This window comes from Malaya genurostris, chromosome 2 (assembly GCF_030247185.1).
Source record: "Malaya genurostris strain Urasoe2022 chromosome 2, Malgen_1.1, whole genome shotgun sequence".
Taxonomy (NCBI): Eukaryota; Metazoa; Arthropoda; class Insecta; order Diptera; family Culicidae; genus Malaya; species Malaya genurostris.
In genome coordinates, this window is record NC_080571.1 from 131,161,060 (window position 1) to 131,181,340 (window position 20,281).

General features: G+C 38.6%; 1 protein-coding gene across 4 annotated transcripts in view; it reads right to left on the bottom strand.

Annotated features, from left to right (window-relative positions):
- LOC131431038 (basement membrane-specific heparan sulfate proteoglycan core protein) overlaps positions 1-20,281 on the bottom strand; it is a 746,275-nt gene that overhangs the window by 202,159 nt on the left and 523,835 nt on the right. The window lies entirely within an intron of this gene.

Sequence of the window (20,281 nt, forward strand, 5' to 3'; positions counted from 1 at the left end):
CTAAAGTCTATTGTTTATAGTCAAAATGTCGATGTCTGACGCTACGTTGTCTGGTCAATTTTAGAACATGCTTTAAGATACTACGAGAACAAATGATCATTTACATAAATACTGAATCAAAAATTATTCAAAATAACTCTTACTATTGACCGCATAACACATATTTTGTTTGCTTAAATTACGTACAGTGTCACAACTACTCAATTTAATGACTATTCTGAACTTTCATCATGGTGATAAAAAAACAATGAGCTTATCAACGTTATTAAGTAACGTTATTGTTGAAAAGCTCAGCAAAGTGCTGTGTAGAGTAAAGTAGTATTCGCTGTTATCTTGCGAATGAAGGGGAAGCAGTGGTTTGCTATTCACGCTTCCGTCCTTTGGTTTGGCATCACTACTGATGGATACTGATGTTTTCGTTGAGGGGGATGCTTCATTGTTGTTGGTGGCTATCACAGGCAGAGATGTCTATCTCCTCTGTGTGACGAAGAGCAAGCAAAATTTCTCCCCTCGCACTGACAACTTCAACGAGAGCTCTTCTCTTTCACATTTATACACCACTGTTGCGTAAGTGTGCACGCATCATGAGTGCGTTTGTTTATTTCCTTTTACCTCTTCCACTGAATCGCACCAAAGTGCTAGAGCATTAGCTAATAAATTCTCTGAGGTGGATGCAGATACTTTCACAGAGGTGTACACGCCGGTGAGCACTCTGCTGTATGGTTTTCGTAGATGAAGCGTGGATACGCAAAATCAGCAAAATAAAACAATTTATCGTAAAATGATCACAGGTGTACTGGGGTTCAGGAATCAGGAATCAGAACAAATTGGCTCAAATGGCACGTTCCCCTTGATATTTGGAGATTTGTGCCTTGCCATCAATTTGTTTTTAGCATCATTTTCCCGATATATAAGAGGGAAGGATTGAAAGGAAATGGTAAGGGTTGGACTAGGAGGATGGGAAAAATTGACGACACAAAAACACATAAAAGCAGAAGTAAATTCTGCACCCCTAAGGGATGCTGAACAATCCGCTGAGGATCACATTTAGTGGAAGCAGAAGTAAATTCTGAACCTCTACGAGGCCCCGAACAGTCTGCTGTTAATAAAACCTCCAACCCCCGAGAGGATTTGAAGATCTTACAAAAGCGACATCATTCTGCACTCCCAGAAGAATGCAGTATGAACGATTCGCAGTATGTACGAGCAGAAGTAAATTCGGTACCCCCTATAGGATGCCAAACAATCTGCTAAACCCTATTTAAGGTGAATACAGAAGGGATTCATTCACTCCAGGAAGAACGATGAACCCTTCCGACTATAGCTCCTTACCACATTGGGTGAGAAATCCTTCAATTTTAGCTCCGCATACACAGACTCAACCATGTATGGAGAACCAAAAACCCGGATACGTAGCTGCGTCAATGCGGGACAGTTACATATCAGATGATATGAAGTACCATAATCGCATTCACACAAATCACACGAATAATACTCAGCACGTTGAATAGTAGCCATGTGATAATTGAGTTTGTAATGTCCAGTCAGAGCTCTGACCAGAATACTGCAATGATGCTTGGAGAAATGCAGTAGACACTTTGACATTTTCAGATTTAAATCTGGTAGAAATGCTTTTGTCTGAGCGCAAGTTTGCAAGCTGCGCCAGTAGCTGGCATGTTCGGATGCAGCCCAAGAACTAATCTTGTGCTTTATCCAACTAGTAGAAAATGGTGAAGCTGGTTCAGGACCAACGAAATCATTCGTTGCACCAGCTCTAGCCAACTCATCAGCCCATTCATTTCCAGTACTACCAGAATGGCCGGGTACCAATAAGAAGTAAACAGCATTTGAAATGCTGAGGTCTTCAATTTGAGTTCGACATGCGATCGCTAGATTCGACCGTGAGTCATTCGAACTGAGTGCTTTCAAGGCTGCCTGACTGTCGGAACAAAAATAAATTCGTTTACCACAGATCCTCTGCTGAAGTGCCGATTGTACTCCACACAGAATCGCGTAGATTTCTGAATCGTCCGTATAACAAACTATGTGTTCATCAAGTTGTCGTTCCAGACAACCATTCCTCACGAAGAGGATAGCTCACATTGAATGTTTTGAAAGGAAAACTGCATGTGAGAGTTAGGTCACTAGGACCGGGTGACTACTCATCCCACGTAACCATTTGAGACCACAAGCGAGTGTGGCTAGTAGCATAGTCTATAGGGTTACTGTTCCAAAGCCCTGTAACCTTAGGACGGTATGCACAAGATAATGCTTCTTGTTTTAGGAACACATGAAGTGGTTTAATGCACAGTAGCGCCTCTAGAGCAGCAGTAGGAGTTGTCGTGAATGCTCCTGTCATCGCCATCACGACCATCCTTTGGAGATGATTTAGCTTTGACTGAACTGTCGCGACTTCTCCTTTCTGCCACCATACAAGACATCCATATGCTAAAATTGGTCTAACAATAGTTGTGTAGATCCAATGAATATATCTGGGCTTGAGTCCCCATGATTTTCCAAAAGCTCGTCTGCATTGGTCGAAAGCCATGTAAGCTCTTTTAATCCTGAAATCAATGTGAGCAGACCAATTCAGTTTTGAGTCAGTAACCTCTGAACCGAAGAACTGTAACGGACGAGCTCCTGTGATTATCCTACGATGAGTGAAAAGCACCATTGATGTTTTGCCCGGATTTACAGATAATCCAACCTGACAACACCATTGTTCAACAGATCGCAGGGCTTGTTGCATTAAATCGAAGAGAGTGTTAATGCTTATACCGGTCATCAATATATGATAATCGTCGGCAAAACCATAAGTCGGAAATCCAAGGTTATTAAGTTTCCTTAACAAACCATCAGCGACTAGGTTCCATAAAAGTGGGGATAGTACCAAATACAAATTATAATACGGAATACTTCGACAAATTTTCAAGGACACATTTTGCATCGTGCGGTACACTGTCATGATACACTGTCAGAGTGACAATGTACTTTAACGAGTTTTCTATAAAACTAGCAACTCTGATGACTGAAAAATGATTCACCATAGAGACTGTTTATTATGCTCATAAACAAAGATTTTTAATTTTCGAGATCGTGGAAAATCCGAAAGAATTTGATTGTAATTGAAGCTATTTTTTTGTGATTATGATTATTTGACTCAGAACCGATATGACTATCGAAATCGCTCGCGATTTGGAAGTACCCGGATTCAGTTTTGAAAACTGTCGCAGGTTAGTTTCGTCAGATAAAACGCAAGACTTGAATTTCTAACCTTGATGCTCTTTAGAAATTCTCAACTATTGAAGCAAGGATTTGTTCCACCGAAAGCTATTAAAACTGGTACAATTGTTGGGATTATTTACAAAGATGGTGTCATTTTGGGAGCCAATACTCGTGCTACTGAGGGACCAATCGTGGCGGATACAAAATTGCGAAAAAAATCACTACTTGGCTAATACATGTACTGCTGTGGTGTCGGAACGAATTAGGATCGATTTAGGATCCGGCTCTAACATTGATCTATGTGTGATTTGAAAGAATGATGCACAATATTTGAGGACGTTCGAGGAAGCTAATAAAAAAGGTACCCGTCCCCTCGCATATGACTACAAACCAGAAACAAAGGCAGTTCTACATAGCAAGTGCTTTAACATTGATATTACCGAGCAATGCGTGCGCACTCTGATCCCTGTTGGCGGGTGGACAGCATGGATATCGCTTAGAACTCAATCGTTTTTTATTTAACATATTGAAATGTCAATAAATACACATTTGCAGATATACTAAAACGACTTGTAGAATATTTGTGGATCACTTGTGGTCCAGAAGAATGTCACACAGGCGTCAGGTATGAATATGGTTCTTCCATGAAAAAAAAAAAATGAAAATTAGTAATAAAATAAATAAAATATCTCAAATCACGAAAGTTTTCGTTTTGAAATACAAATCATTTCATACATAAATATTTTCATCCGCTATTCGATAGCGACGCTTTGTTTTCATAATAGTTACCAGCATGCTTCGATGTCGTAGCGTTGCCAGAGATTTTCTTTTTCAACTTTTCTAAGCTATCATGACGAAACAGTAAAACAGGCTAGGCTAAATTGATCATTCTGTGAACCAAACATTGAGGCTGCTAATGTATGGGACCTAGGGGTATTATTATTTGTATTTGATAGTACACCACCTTGAGGACACCCACAGACACTCAGCTTTTTAATCTCTGCTTGCCGAAGCGATGAACAAAGAAGTCGATTGCTAAGCATTGCGTGTATACAATTTGTAATACTTGAAGGTATGCCATGACCGGTGTGACGATCGCCGTTTTTTTAGAACGCAACCCAGTTCGGAAATCACATATTCATGTGCCCCAACGCAGATCGAATCCATCGCTACCCTTGTATCAACGAATGCAAATTATACGCAACAGCAACACTCAAGCTCTATCTCCTCGTTCGTTCATGACCACCCCTCAGCCCAACCGTTTACAAATTGCCCCTCTCGTCCCAACAAGATACCCATCTCTACCAATATCACACCAAACAAGCGGAGAGATAGTAACTACTCTGGTATAGAAATTTACTATCAAAATACAGGAGGAATGAATAGCTCTCTCGTTGATTATTATCTTGCTTGCTCCGATGCTGCCTATGATATTTATATACTTACTGAAACCTGGTTGAACGAGAACACTCTGTCTCATCAAATATTTGATAGCAGTTATACTGTCTTTAGACAGGATCGAAATGATCAAAACAGTAACAAAAAAACTGGCGGTGGTGTTCTTATAGCTTGTAGATCGACATTTAAATCTCGCTTGGTATCTCTCCCACATGCTGTTAGTGTAGAACAAATTTGGATAGCTCTCTCTTTCACGCATTATACTCTTTATTTGTGCGTTCTTTACTTCCCGCCAGATCGCGTAAATGATATTGATATGATAGAACGACATTTGTCTTCTCTTTCAATAATTATGGATCAAATGGGCTTGAATGACAAAATTGTTCTTCTTGGTGATTACAACTTTCCTGGCATTAAATGGATTTATTGCTCATCCAGATATTTGTATCCGGATGCTACATGCTCATCGAAAACGATCACAACATCAAGACTCTTAGACGACTACAGTACCGCAGGTTTAGTGCAAGTAAATGGAATTCACAATAGCAACAATCGTCTTCTCGACTTGTGTTTTATCAGTCAGGACTTAGTCAGTACCTGTACCGTATTTACTGCTCCTTCTGCTCTCGTTAAATCATACCACCATCATCCGCCGCTTCACGTTAGTCTGGTGGACTGTGAGCCAGTATTTTATGAAAACATTGCTGAGACTAACTATTACGATTTCAAGAATGGTAACTTCAATGCTATGAATCAGTTCCTGCTTTCGTTTAACTGGAGGTCGTTATTGTCAACTTGCGATAGTAGCTTAGCGGCCACATTATGGACGAATGTAGTTTTATATTCCATTGATCAGTTCGTACCAAAAAGACAACACCGCAAACCAGCTTATCCCCCTTGGTCCAATCGTACTTTGAAGCAATATAAGTGCGCCAAGAGATCTGCTTTGAAAAAACTCTCTAAACGGCCATCGCTCCAGCTGAGATCTCATTATATGTATCTTAATAGTCGCTATAAACGACTAAACAAAATTTTGCATCACGCTTATTTACTTCGTGTGCAACGAAATTTAAAAAATAACCCTAAAAGCTTTTGGAATCACGTTAACGAACAGCGTAAGGAAATTGGATTACCAACTCATATGGCACTCGGTGAACTTCAGTCATCAACCCTAGTCGATACCTGTAATCTATTTCGAAGGCACTTCAGTAGCGTTTTCTCTAAAGAAGTCCTCAACAGCGATCAGGTATCCGAAGCAGTCATTAACGTTCCTCGTCGTTCCCCTATTGGACCTCACCCTCGTATCACAACGACCATGATTAATACGGCTTGTTCCAGGTTGAAATGTTCCACTATCGCTGGACCTGATGGTATTCCTTCAATAGTATTGAAAAGATGCCTGAACAGTCTCCTAACGCCACTGATAATACTTTTCAACGCATCTCTTGAGTCGGGAGTATTCCCCGATTCCTGGAAGAAGTCATATATCTTCCCAGTGTTTAAAAAAGGAAACAAATCCGACATAACTAACTATCGCGGAATTGCTTCACTTTGCGCTGTCTCAAAGTTATTTGAAAAAATTATTCTTGACTTTTTAACCCACAATTGCAACGACTACATATCTGAAACGCAACACGGATTTATGCCTAAACGATCAACATCTACAAATTTAGTATCCTTCACTTCATTTATCATCCGTTCCCTAGAATCACGCAAGCAGGTCGACGCAATTTACACTGATTTCACGGCAGCGTTTGATAAAATACATCATCAAATAGCAATAGCCAAACTTGACAGGCTTGGCTTTAATGGTGCTCTACTGAAATGGATGCAGTCATATCTAACTGGTCGTGAGATGTCTGTGAAAATAGGAAACAGGATAACAACGCCTTTTGTTGTTAGTTCTGGAGTTCCTCAAGGAAGTCATTTAGGACCGTTCATATTTTTACTCTATCTCAACGATCTCAACTTCACTGTAAAATGTTTCAAGCTATCATTCGCTGATAATTTCAAACTATATCATCTGATAAATGGTCTAGATGACGCTTGCTTTCTACAAGCTCAACTTGATGCCTTCGCAAAATGGTGTCATGTCAACAGGATGGTACTGAATGCCTCCAAATGTTCCGTCATATCCTTCTCCCGAAAGCGCTCAGTAATTTTGTATTACTACAACCTCTCGCAAAGCATTCTCAAACGTGAATCGTTTGTGAAAGACATAGGAGTAATCTTAGACAGCAAACTTAATTTCAAGAACCACGTCGATTACGTAATTTCAAAGGCTTCCAAACTCTTAGGTTTTATGTTTCGAATTGCTAAAAGTTTTTGTAACATACACTGCTTAAAAGCCCTTTATTGTGCACTGGTCCGGTCAATCCTCGAATATGCATCTATTGTTTGGTCACCTCATTACCAAACTGACATCGATCGTATTGAAGCTATTCAACGTAAATTCATTAGATTCGCTCTTCGCAATCTACCATGGAGCGATCCATTTAACCTTCCAAGCTACGTGGATCGCTGCCGCCTTATTGACTTGGATCTGCTGTCTGTTCGAAGGAATGTTCACAAGGCCGTTTTCATAGCGGACTTAATTCAATCGCGTATCGATTGTGCTGATCTCTTACGGTTGGTCAATTTCGACATTCATCTTCGCAGTCTTCGTTCACACCCGTTTCTTAGAATTCCCGCTGCTAGAACCAACTACGGGTATAATGAGCCTTTTTCTAGTATGTGTCGTTTATTCAATAGTTGCTCCGATGGTTTTGATTTTCATCTATCCCGAAATGCAATAAAGCGATTGTTCCGTAATTCCTTATCTATCTAGTTGTTGAGCTAGGGCAATTTTACAAGCAAATACAATACAGCTATTTGTAAAGTAATTCAGTTTAATCGAAGTCTTATATTGTAAGACATGTGAACTAACTAATTCGCTCGCCTAAATTAACCCGGTCGTTCTTTCCTCTTTTTTCTGTCTTCCACCATCTATTTTGTTTTATCATTAATTGGATCTACATGCCGATTCTTGCCCGGTCGTTTTTTCTGTCATCTTACATCGTTTCGATAACTAATTAGATCTATATGCTGTTTTTAACCCCGTCGTTTTTTCTGTCATCCAACATCTTTTTGATAACTAATTAGATCTACATGCTGATTCTAACCCCGTTGTTCGTTTGCGTTCGTTTAGCATCCCCTCCGCCTACCCTTGTATACCATTTGTCTCTTCTCCACTCTCTCACCTTTTTAGCAAGAGCACTATTACTAATCTGTTACGCGTGGTGTCTTCAACTAGTTTAGTGTTATAATTTTGTTTTAACTGTTAGTTTTAATTCTAGTGTTAAGCCTAATGTATCTGTTGGATCATTGTAAGCTGTTGATATAAATAATGAGGAGGTTTTATGCCTGCTGGAGAGAGAGATTGACAAATTTCATCTCCAACGGGCTTTTCCCTGCTCACAAATAAACAAATAAACAAATAAACAAATAGACCACGGGCTGCTTCCAGAATTGAATTAAGACACGTTATCAAAGGCACCTTCAATATCTAGGAAAACTCCCAAGCAAGATTGCTTTTGTGAGAAAGCTTTTTCAATGTTGTACACAACATCATGTAACAGGGTTGTAGTGGACTTTCCACACTGCATGTTGCGTTCCATGTAGCGGATGCACGCCCAAACTAACATTCCTGATATAGTGATCGACTATGCGTTCTACTGTTTTAAGAAGAAATGAGCTAAAACTGATAGGCCTGAAACTCTTCGCTTCCTCATAAGTGTCGCGACCGCCTTTGGGAATAAATTTGACAATTATTTCCTGCCAGGCTCTTGGAATATATCCTGTCGCAAGACTAAAAGTAAGTATTTTCTTCAAAACATGTTTGAAATGTTCATACCCTTTCTGCAGTAACACTGGGAAAACTCCATCCTTTCCAGGAGACTTGTACGGAGCAAAACTCTCAACTGCCCATTTGACCGATTCAATCGTCACAACGCTTCGAGCAAGGGCCCAAGAATCGTAACTACCTGAAAAAGTCTCGGGAAGAGCTGTCGGTGATGGATCCATACATCCTGGAAAGTGAGTGTTAAAAAGATAGTGAAGTACATCACCTTCATCAGACAAGTGTTCACCATCTGAAGTTCTCAAGAAACTGACATTAAAGTCCTTAGACTTCGAAAGTAACTTATTTAATCTGCTAGCCTCGTTGAGACTAGAGACATTTGTGCAGAGGCTTTTTCAACCACTTCGCTCAGACGATCGAAGAGCATTTTTGTAAGCCCTTCGAGCCGACACGAATGCCTCCGACCCATTTCTGCGTCGGTGGTTCCAAGCTCTTCTGCATAGTTTCCTTAGTCTAGCAAGTACAGCATTCCACCAAGGAGTTCCTCTAGTAGCTCGCACAATCCGAAGTGGATAAGCCTCTTCATATGCTGCAACTATGGGTGAGTTTGTCTCGTCGACAACATTTTCCAAATCAATTGGGGTTTCAATTGTTGGTTGGTACCCGTAAAATCTAGTCGCCAAGCCCTCTTCATAGAGGTCCCAGTTTGTAGATTTGGGATTACGATATGTGATAATATCAAATTTAACGTTTGAATGATCAAAGAATATGTACTTATGATCAGACAACGAAGGTTCGAGCTCATCGGAGACGAGCCAATTCACCAACTCATGCGCAATTCTATCAGAGCATAGAGTTACGTCCAAAACCTCCTCTCTTCCAGATCTCGCAAAAGTTGGACGGTTTCCTGCATTGACTATGTGCAGGTTTGTACTGCTCACAAATTCCATCATATCAGAGCCTCTCGAATTTATATCTGTGCTGCCCCAAATGATATGGTGAGCATTTATGTCACTGCCGATTACAAGCGGTAAATCACTTTTGCAACAGTATGATACAACCTTCTTGAAGTCATCGCTTGGAGAAGGTTGATTATGCGGCAAATATGCTGAACAATAGACATATTTTCTGTCTATGCCATCAATAGTCATATCAACTGTGACAGCACAAATATCCCGAGTTGTGAGCTCCGATATGAGAGAAACATCGAGAGCACTATTTGCAAGTATGCATGCTCGAGGCATTTCACGTGGATTAGTCATACCGGTCTTGTTGAAGGCAACAAAGACTGGGTTTAACAATTTTCCAACGTAGAAGTTTCCCTTTTGGAAACATGGTTCTTGAACCAAAGCTTTACCTTCTTGCAGAAGTCTGGATAGATTTATAGTTGCTGTACGTTTATGCTGGAGATTGATTTGTGCCACTCTAACCATTATCAATTAGAGTAATGAACACCCCATTTCCAGCACTTATCGTACAACAACTAGAAGAAACCAAATATATTGGCTTATAATCGCCTATAGCGAACCATGTAGGGATTTTTTTTAATGTTTTAATCATTTAAATCCCACGAGTTGCGAAGAAAGAAGTCGTCCACTGTGCCAGAGCTTCGCTTAACGCAGTAAGGGAAAACCCCAAGATATTCCGTTCACGACTGCATTGTTTAACCTCCTTTTGTGGCCTTTTACGACATGGAACAGGAAACCAGTGGATCAATTCTTAGTAGAAAATAATTCCGCCGGATGCCACACGGCTTACCTGTTTGGTGGACTTATACCACCGGTACAGGTGGACCGTAGCGTTATTCTTAGCCAGTTGGGAAACCGCTACCGACACTACACGGCTATCTAGGCTGCTCAGAGAGGGAAGTTGACATTGATGGTCAACTTCCATGGATGGCCGAGCAGCCGACAAACTTGGGGTTGGTGTGAAGGAAGCACCATTGTCCTTTGGTGTAGTTGTCTCCTTGTCCAGTTTATCACTATCACATGGCTTACCGTAGTGAACAGCTTTTTGACAATATTGACATGTGGCCATCTGATTGTCATAGGTAACAAGTGATTTGCACGGGATTCTTGTATCCTGACCGAAAGTCACATAAGAAGGTACAGCCTTCTTCAATTGCATGCGTAACAAACGTACGCCATTTAGAATACCGGGGAAAAAGTTCTTCCACTTTTCTTTTTCGATACAGAGAATCTCTCTGTATTGGGACATAGTTTTGCGAATATAAGGATCGATGACGTTTGAGGGAAAATTACGCACTTCTATTGCTCAATCTTTCATATATACTCATATACACTGGAATGTTGTAGTTAATGTTTTTGTGTTCCACATAGTGCACATATCTAATATAATATATAATAGGTATAATAGTAATGATGATATCTCTCGTTGTTTTTAACATAGTAACATAATTTTTTCTCAATATCTTTGAAAATTTGGTCAGCAATTTATGATAAAATTTTCTGTAGTATGAGAATAAACACAACCCCTGCGAACGATACTGGAGAACGAAACAGCAGACAGTCAAACCAGACACAAATGGCAGCAGTGGCCGACTGTACTTCGCCGTGACTGTAACAAGAGAAAATGTCATAGGTCTCATGACATTTTTTGTCGTGAATGTCGCCATATGCTCTCATCGGTAGCTGTTCTATTCTCTACAATCTGAGAATGGTTAGTGACAATAACCAGTAGCTCTTTTCCAAATTCAACAACTTTTTAGAGACAGTCGCCAACAAGGCTCAACTTTGAAATTTGGTTTACTTCGATTCTCATGAGGTGTAGGGAGACATGCACATGAAAGTCTTGCTCCCCAATGCAGACGGTTTTTTCTTTATCCTTTTCGTGTTTTGTTTCTCTGCACTCCCGTTAGAAGGAGGCAGTTTGGTGAGAAATGCAGAGTCAATAATTGCTTTGACTTCCAGGATTTGGATGGTGGGTATATTTTGGTATTTCGTGTGATATTGGCTTAATATCCCGCTGGTTGATTTACCCCAATGCACTTTTTCGATCAAACAATTTAACGCCATTTAGCATGAACTAGAATTATAGAAGAAGCAGTCTCTGCGGTAAGATTTCTTGTTTTTGCGTCATACCAGAAAGACAAATACAGCGCTCCTGCTATTTCTTGTATGAAATTGAGGTAAATAGTTGTAATATTTTTGAATTATCTGCATGAACAATCTTTATGATTGAATTTATACCATGCCAAGTTTCATCACAATTTTCAAAGAAGATTTAAAAATCATGATAATATATTTACACATGAGAATTACTTAACGCTGCTCAAAACCGATATTGAACCGGTAATGGAAACACCGTCGCTCGCACTTAATTTATCGTCACAGAGCAGTCACAGTGGATGTGACAGTCCAGTTTATAAAATGTCATGACATTTTGAGCTCATGACATTCTTGAAAACCATGACTGAAAATGAATACAGCAGCTACCTATCCATCATGAACGTACACTACCACAAAACTAACGCTGTGGCTTTGACTACTGTGAGAGAGTGCGACAAAATTAACTGCTCTCAATATTTCTGTCGTGCGTCGTGGCTCTCATGATTGTGCCAAGCTCTTGTCTCATTGCATGTTGGCTAATGTTGAATGTAGCAGCTGCGTGTATCGTTGGTAGTGACTGTCTTATGCTTGGCAACACCCTTGAACACAACTAAACCAAATTTACGAATTCTGATTCTAATTTATAATGTTTGATATGAACGTGCATCATGGTGATATTTAGTGCTGAAATAAAACGCGAGACGTTCCAAACACATGAATTAAATGAATTATCACACAAACCGTATCGCGCAAAACCGTCATATGAAAATACGGTCATTTTGGCCATTCAATTTATAATTTAAATGCTCTTATGATTGATTTTTTTGCATACTGTGAAATTGTTCATTCTTTGTCACAGAATGAATCCTTTGATATGATGACAATACTTCACCTAGCTGATTCTAACTGTGGGTCATTTCATAAAAGAACTGTATAATATTCAAGCAAGATCTTTTATGATTTTCTCTTCAGAAAAGTATTAGAAATGCTGGAAAACCCGACTTTAGAATGGAACCTCGGAGACCCATAGTATTATATACAAATCGACTCAGCTCTACGAGAAATTTAAGGACAGTTGAACGGTGCACCACTACACGGTTACAATAGGAGTAAAAAAATGAACATTCTTATAATAAGTACAGCATTTTGACGGTACAATGATATATTTGAGAATATGAATAATATGAGAAAGACAACATTACGCCATTAGGTTAAGTAAAACGAGCTTTAAATCGACCTTTTTGAATTAAATTCAATTCAAGTACAGTATTGTGCAGTGAACAATAGAACGATCTCGAAATGAGTGAACCAAACGAACAAAAGCTACCGTCGCTACGGAAGAATACAATTATTGTTGACTTCAGGCAGTGCAAAATTCGACCTTTGATACGAGAACTTGAAGGTTTGCTTAAAGAGCAAATGTATCTTAACATTAAACGTGTGCATTAACTTCAATGCAATAAGACAAATAATGTTGCTTACATCTAGTTTTATAAAGAGTTGAATGCAATTCTATTTTCAAAAGACAATAACAATGTGCACTATGTGGAACACGAAAACATTAACTACAACATTCTAGTATATATGAAAGATAGAGCTATAGAAGTGCGTGATCTTCCCTCAAGCGTCATCGATCCTTATATTCGCAAAACAATGTCCGGTATTCTAAATGGCGTACGTTTGTTACGCATGCACTTGAAGAAGGCTATACCTTCTTATGTGACTTTCGGTCAGGATACAAGAATCCCGTGCAAATCACTTGTTACCTATGACAATCAAATGGCCACATGTCAACATTGTCAAAAAGCTGTTCACTACGGTAAGCCATGTGATAAACTGGACAAGGAGACAACTACACCAGAGGACAACGGTGCTTCCTTAACACCAACCCCAAGCAACCCCAGTACACCTATGACAGCCACCAACAATAATGAAGCATCCCCGTCAACGAAACCATAAGTATCTCCTATAAAACAAAGTACACCAGCTGCAGTTAACAACTTAACCAACGCCTGTCAAATAAGTAACGATTGTTCCGCCAATAACAGTGATGCCAAACCAATGGACGGGAACGTGAATAGCGAACCACTGCTCCCCCTTCATTCGCTAGATAACAGCGAAAGCACCACTCCTCCAAAGGAAAACAATTAAGAACAACTCTCCAATGAACCCCAATACACCTTACTCTACACAGCACTTTGCTGAACTTTTTAACAATAACGTTGCCTAATAACGTTGATAAGCTCATTGTTTTTTTATCACCATGATGAAAGTTTAACAATAGTCGTTAAATTAAGTAGTTGTAACACTGTACGTAATTTGAGCAAACAAAATATTTGTTATGCAGTCAATAGTAAGAGTTGTTTCAAATAATTTTTGATTCAGCATTTATGTAAATAACCATTTTTGGAAAAAAAAACTCGAAGTTTTTTTTGTGAAAACTCGCTGGTATAAGAAAATAAGTTATCATCTTTTGTCGAAATGACCATAGAGCCAAATGTCACATACAATTCGATTCAGCTTGACAAACTGAGCGTCTGTGTTTGTGTGTGAAAAATATTGACACTCAATTTACTCGGGGATGGCCGATTTTCACGAACCCAGATTCAAATGAAAAGACTTACGGACTTATATAAAGTTCCCACATTTCATTTGGATCTGACTTTCGGTTCCGGAATTACAGGGTGATAGGCGCCGAAAAATAAAAAATACTTTTCTCAAAGATGGTAAGATGGTTCAACCGATTTTTAGCACCTTGGATTCAACTGAGAGGTCCTCAAATGCCATAAGAATATCCCGATTTATATTCAGACTCTACTTCCGGTTCCGGACATAGGATGTTAAGAGTAAGAATGCAAACTTCAAGAGTATATTTTGCCTTTCTCATATAGATGGCTAAGCAATCACTGTGTAAACTGACTTTGCATCCGAAGCCGGCAGGGTCAAATTTCATATACCATAAATAGTTCCCCGATGAGGGACGTAGTTAACATCCGAAACGCGTATCTATATTATTACGTCTGTTATACTTTATATAAGTGACGTGTGCAATACTAATGGAATTTAACGGTATTTCAAATTAGTACTATAATTTTACATTCTATTAACAGTTCCAGAAGCTGGGAATTAATATGACATTAATTTCAATAACTAACTTGTCATGTCCGTCTCGAAAATACAAATTGTTCAGTGATTTGAAAGTGTATCTACGAACCGAATTTAAGAATACAATTCTAAATATAAAGTATTGAAAACAATTCGTCAAGCGTAGACAAAAATAATCTATAATTTCTTCAAAAATTAAAAGGTAAAATAATATACACTGATATGATATGCACTTCACAAACTGGATATTTCTGGTGAACATCTTACAAGCTAGTTGTAATTCCATACAGATTCCATACTATTCTTAATCAACCTAATTGTGTGATAATGCCTTTCTCTTTTAGTTTTCGGAACAGTCCCATTAGGGAGATGGTGTAGTGAACAATAGAACAATCTCGAAATGAGTGAATCAAACGAACAAAAGATACCGTCGCTATGGAAGAATACAGTTATTGTTGACTTCAGGCAGTGCAAAATTCGACCTTCGATACGAGAACTTGAAGGTTTGCTTAAGGAACAAATGCATCTTGACATTAAACGTGTGCATTTACTTCAATGCAATAAGACAAATAATGTTGTTAACATCCAGTTCTATAAAGAGTTGAATGCAATTCAATTCGCAAAAGACAATAACAATGTGCACTATGTGGCACAAGAAAAAATTAACTACAACATTCCAGTATATATGAAAGATAGAAGTGCGTGATCTTCCCTCAAGCGTCATCGATCCTTATATTCGCAAAAATATGTCCCAATACAGAGAGATTCTCTGTATCAAAAAGAAAAGTGGAAGAACTTTTTCCCCGGTATACTAAATGGCGTACGTTTGTTACTCATGCGCTTGAAGAAGGCTATATCTTCTTATGTGACTTTCGGTCAGGATACAAGAATCCCGTGCAAATCACTTGTTTCCTATGACAATCAGATGGCCACATGTCAATATTGCCAAAAAGCTGTTCACTACGGTAAACCATGTGATAAACTGGACAAGGAGACAACTACACCAAAGGAATGTAGTATCATATATCAAGGTCCCATACGAAATTCCTGAGTTTCATCCGGATCCGACTTCCGGTTCCGGAGTTATAGGGTAAAGTGTGTTCAATATTGTACACCGTCACTTAAATCGGCGAAACAAAATATGTAAAAAAAATTCTAATCTGGTCTCAAAACTACACAAATCGATAGCCATCAACAGTAGGCAACTAAACAAACCGATTCCGGCTGTTCTGGTTCCCGGTATCCGGTTCCAGAAGCACCGGAAATAGTGGTCATATATACCAAAATGGATCTCACTCACTTTCCTTACCCATGGTTTGACTGATTTCCACAAACTTAGATTCAAATGAAAGGTCTCCCGGTTCCATACGGAATTCCTGAGTTTCATCCGGATCCGACTTCCGGTTCCGGAGTTATAGGGTAAAGTGTGTTCAATATTGTACACCGTCACTTAAATCGGCGAAACAAAATACGTAAAAAAACTTCCAAACTGGTCTCAAAACTACACAAATTGATAGTCATTATCAGTAGGCAACTAAACAAACCGATTCCGGCTATGCTGGTTCACGGTACCCGGTTCCGGAAGCACCGGAAGTAGTGGTCATATATACCAAAATGGATCTCACTCACTTTTCTCAGCGATGGTTTGACCGATTTCCACATACTTAGATTCAAATGAAAGGCCTTCCAGTCCCATACGGAATTCCTGAATTTCATCCGGATCCGACTTCCGCTTCCGGAGTTATAGGGTAAAGTGTGTTCAATATTGTACACCGTCATCTAAACCGGCGAATCAAAAACCTTAAAAAATGTTGTATACTGGACTCAAAACCGTTATTCCTAGTCTTAGGCTCAAATGAAAGGTCTTATTGTCTTACCAAAGTATACTGCTTATTTTCGGATACAACAAACATTTAAATCGTCATTTAGTGCGATGGAAAAATTGTATAAAATCTTCAAAATTTGAACAAAAACTAGTTGCGTTTGTACGTCATGTTAGTTTTTGGCCGTACGAACTGACTTCGATTATACCGGTTCTCGGGTTCCGGTGCCGGAAGTGCATATAATAGTGAGCCCACTTCGTTTTCTTAAGGATGACCTACGCGAGTAAAGCACTGTTTCATTCTGTATCTTATACTAGTAAATGCACAAACAACTCCTTGGTTTCGTTCAAAAATCGAAGAAAATTTTTTTGAATAGAATGCCACAATATTATACAAAAGAAAGGCATCATTTCACCACTAGGTGGATTAAAACAGGTTTTTCTTTTATAATTTATTATAATAAAACATTTGTCAAGTTTTGAAGTCAATCGAAGTAGAAATCTTGGGCCTGTGCGACGAGCTCTTGCTTCTTCGCAGCATGAGATAGCCATATATAAAGGTCCATAGCTTCCAGAGTTTCGTTCCTATAGGCTTGAAAATTTCACAGAGTATACTTAAAATGTTTTACTATAAGAAAATAGAAAGAAAATATTAAATGATTTTTCAAAAGTGTTAAACCCTAGCCGCCCCTTAAAATATTTTTTTCCTTTATATTGAGGTAATTGCTGACACTGATTTGGGCTCATTAGGACACAAATTTATTCAGATTGATTTGAGTTGTTTACACAAGTCATATAGTCAGCGCTTATGTCATATATTCGGCATCATTTCTCAAACCCAGCGCTCGAAATTTGCGTTGCCTTTTTGTATGAGAAGAGTGATGCTAATCTAAACAAACTCTTCCTTATCCACCTAGTGGAATGTAAATAGTCTCTTACCATTTATGAGATTATACAATCAACCAATAGCATTCTGCCGTTCCACACATAATAATCAATTAATAGGTAGATCGGCCAAATCATCTTCTTCTAATGGCAGTCTACCTACCAATATTCCTTCAATGCGATTCGCTTCTTTAAACGAAGTCGATTTAGGCGATATAACTGAAAATAAAATGATCTACCTACAAGATCAACTTTTTCAAATGATCATCTGAATGAATTCGACTTCATCACTTTTTGAAGCATTTCAAATCGGATGGCAATTTGCAAATAATATAATAATGAATTTAAAATTTAACAGTGGTGTTAAATAATTATTTGAATATTTTAAATTGGAATGCTCGATCTTTAAAATCGAGTGAAGATGAATTTTATAATTTTCTCAAAGTTCACAAAATTCATATTGCCATTGTGACAGAAACTTTTCCTAAACCAAATGTCAAATTGAAAAGTAATCCACATTATGTGGTTCATCGATTTGACAGGTTTACTGAAATGGGTGCCCAAGTAGCAAATGTAACTTATTGAACTTTCAAGATGCTTTACATTTGATTTAGAAATGTTATTTATGTTAGATATGTTCGGAAATATATATTAAAATTGTTTGTGCAATTTATCACTATTAAGTTTCACAATACTACCGAAAAAATCACTGTAGAACAACTTTAAGTACATCTAAAACAATTGTGCAGTAAATCACCAACTTGTTAATGTTTCACTAGAAGCTCTACAAAAAATTTCACATTGACATGTAAAACGGGAGTAACTATAACGATTGTGCAACTTATCAAAAACTTTCCAAACGGCTGTCATAATTGTACCGGACACAATATACGTCTAAATTGCTATGAATCTCTTGTGGAAAAAAATAGTGAAATGATTGATGCTCTTCGCAAGCAAAAAATGCTTAGCCGAATTGATAACCTTGCTGTGAAAACTATATTTCTGCAGAGTCCGCATTGCTTTGGCTGCCTCATGAATTTTTAGATAAGTGTGTGCAGTTTTCTTCAGTTTTAGAAAAACATTGATACAAAATTCAAAACATGCAAAAAATTTGTGCAAGATTTATCTGTTTGAATTGAACGCAAAGCTTACAGACGTGAGATTATTATCATAAAAGTTGCAGGAAAACAGCGTTATACAGCAATTGAAACAAAAATCGTTATACAGCAATGAAAACAAAAATCAATCAGATAACCGAATACCAAGGTTTTCATCTCGCGAAAAAAAACAGACCCGACATCACTTTTTAAAGATATTGAACGAAAAGCTAATTTCATCATAGTTATTCCCATAGTTATATATTACAGCTTGTGCAACTTGTTTTTCCAACTTCAGCACACGGACTTACCAAAATAATACCTACAGCGCGTATCACAAAAGTCGGGCCCGCTAAGATGAATGACTATACTGTATTTATGTATAATTCAACTAGAAGATTTAAACTGATAAAAAAACAAAACGTAGAGAATTTTTTTCCGAAATATCAACATGTTAATGTTTCCTGTTATTCTGATAATACATGTCATTACGTTGGGTGAACCATTTTCTATTCAACTCACTGTAACCATCCATGCCATATTGGAAAATATTCAAGAAAAATTCATTTCAAGATTTTTCAGGTTTAATTACACATTAGTATGATCAAAATCGTCTGAGAATTTTAAAGAATGTTTGAATACTCGTATTTTAAATACCATTCCGATGATTCTCATTAAAAATAATAGACAGTTATTTTCACAGAAATTGGTTTAGAATCATCAAAATACGTTATTACAAAGGCGCTTGAAAATTTCGGGCGTACGAAAACATGATTCACCATAAAAATGCAGTTCGTTTTTTTTTTTTTTTTTTCAAATAAAATTTTTTATTAGGCTCATTTGCTTTAGCTTAACGTGGCCGATTGTCTTGTTGTTAGGGGGAGAGAAAGGGATGCCGTATTACGGGGCGGCATACTCCCCAGTTAGTAAGGGGACATAGGGAGGGTGGGACCTACACAGTATTGAATTGAAATTTGAATACATCATTGGTTTGTGGCATACATCTTTTAGACACATTTTGCGTTCGATGAATCTTCATGTTTTTCAGCTTGTAGCAATGAAGAGATTATTCTGGATTGGGATGCTTCGTTGGTGTGTTCTGACGTTGATGTGACGTTTTTGGGTAGCTTCCAGCAACTCAGTCAGTTCAAGGCAGGTGCATGCTCCGAAGCATCGTTTACACAGGCCATACTTCCAGCAACGTAAAGAAGAGTGCGGTAGAGCTGTAGACGAGAAAGAGATAGGGAGAGCACTAAATTTGAGCATTGATAGTTTTCAAGAAGTTATAGATGAGAGTCATATAAGGAAGATTTCGAGTTGCCAAGACGTCGCGGACTGGTACGAAGGGTGGTATACCTCGGGCCCGAAGGGAACCTATGAGTTGGGACCTGGCATCACAATACTCGACACATGTCCAAACAACATGTTCGATGTCATGATAACCCTCACCGCAAACGCAGACACCACTCTCAGCGAGCCCCACACGACGGAGATGCGCGCTGAACATATAATGATTAGACATGAGCCTTGACATTACACGAATAAAGTCTCGGCTCACGTCTAACCCCCGGAACCAAGCTTTCGTCGATACCTGTGGGATTATTGAGTGTAACCATCGTCCCAGAGTTCCACTATTCCATGTATTCTGCCAGCTAGCTAGAGTTTTCTGACGACAGCAACTGAAAAATTCATTGAAGCAGATTGGTCTTTCATAGATATCACCTTCTAGTGCGCCCACCTTGGCTAACGAGTCCGCCCTCTCATTGCCCCGTATGGAACAATGTGAGGGGACCCAAACCAAGGTAATCTGGTATGATTTTGCAGATAAAGCACTCAATTGTTC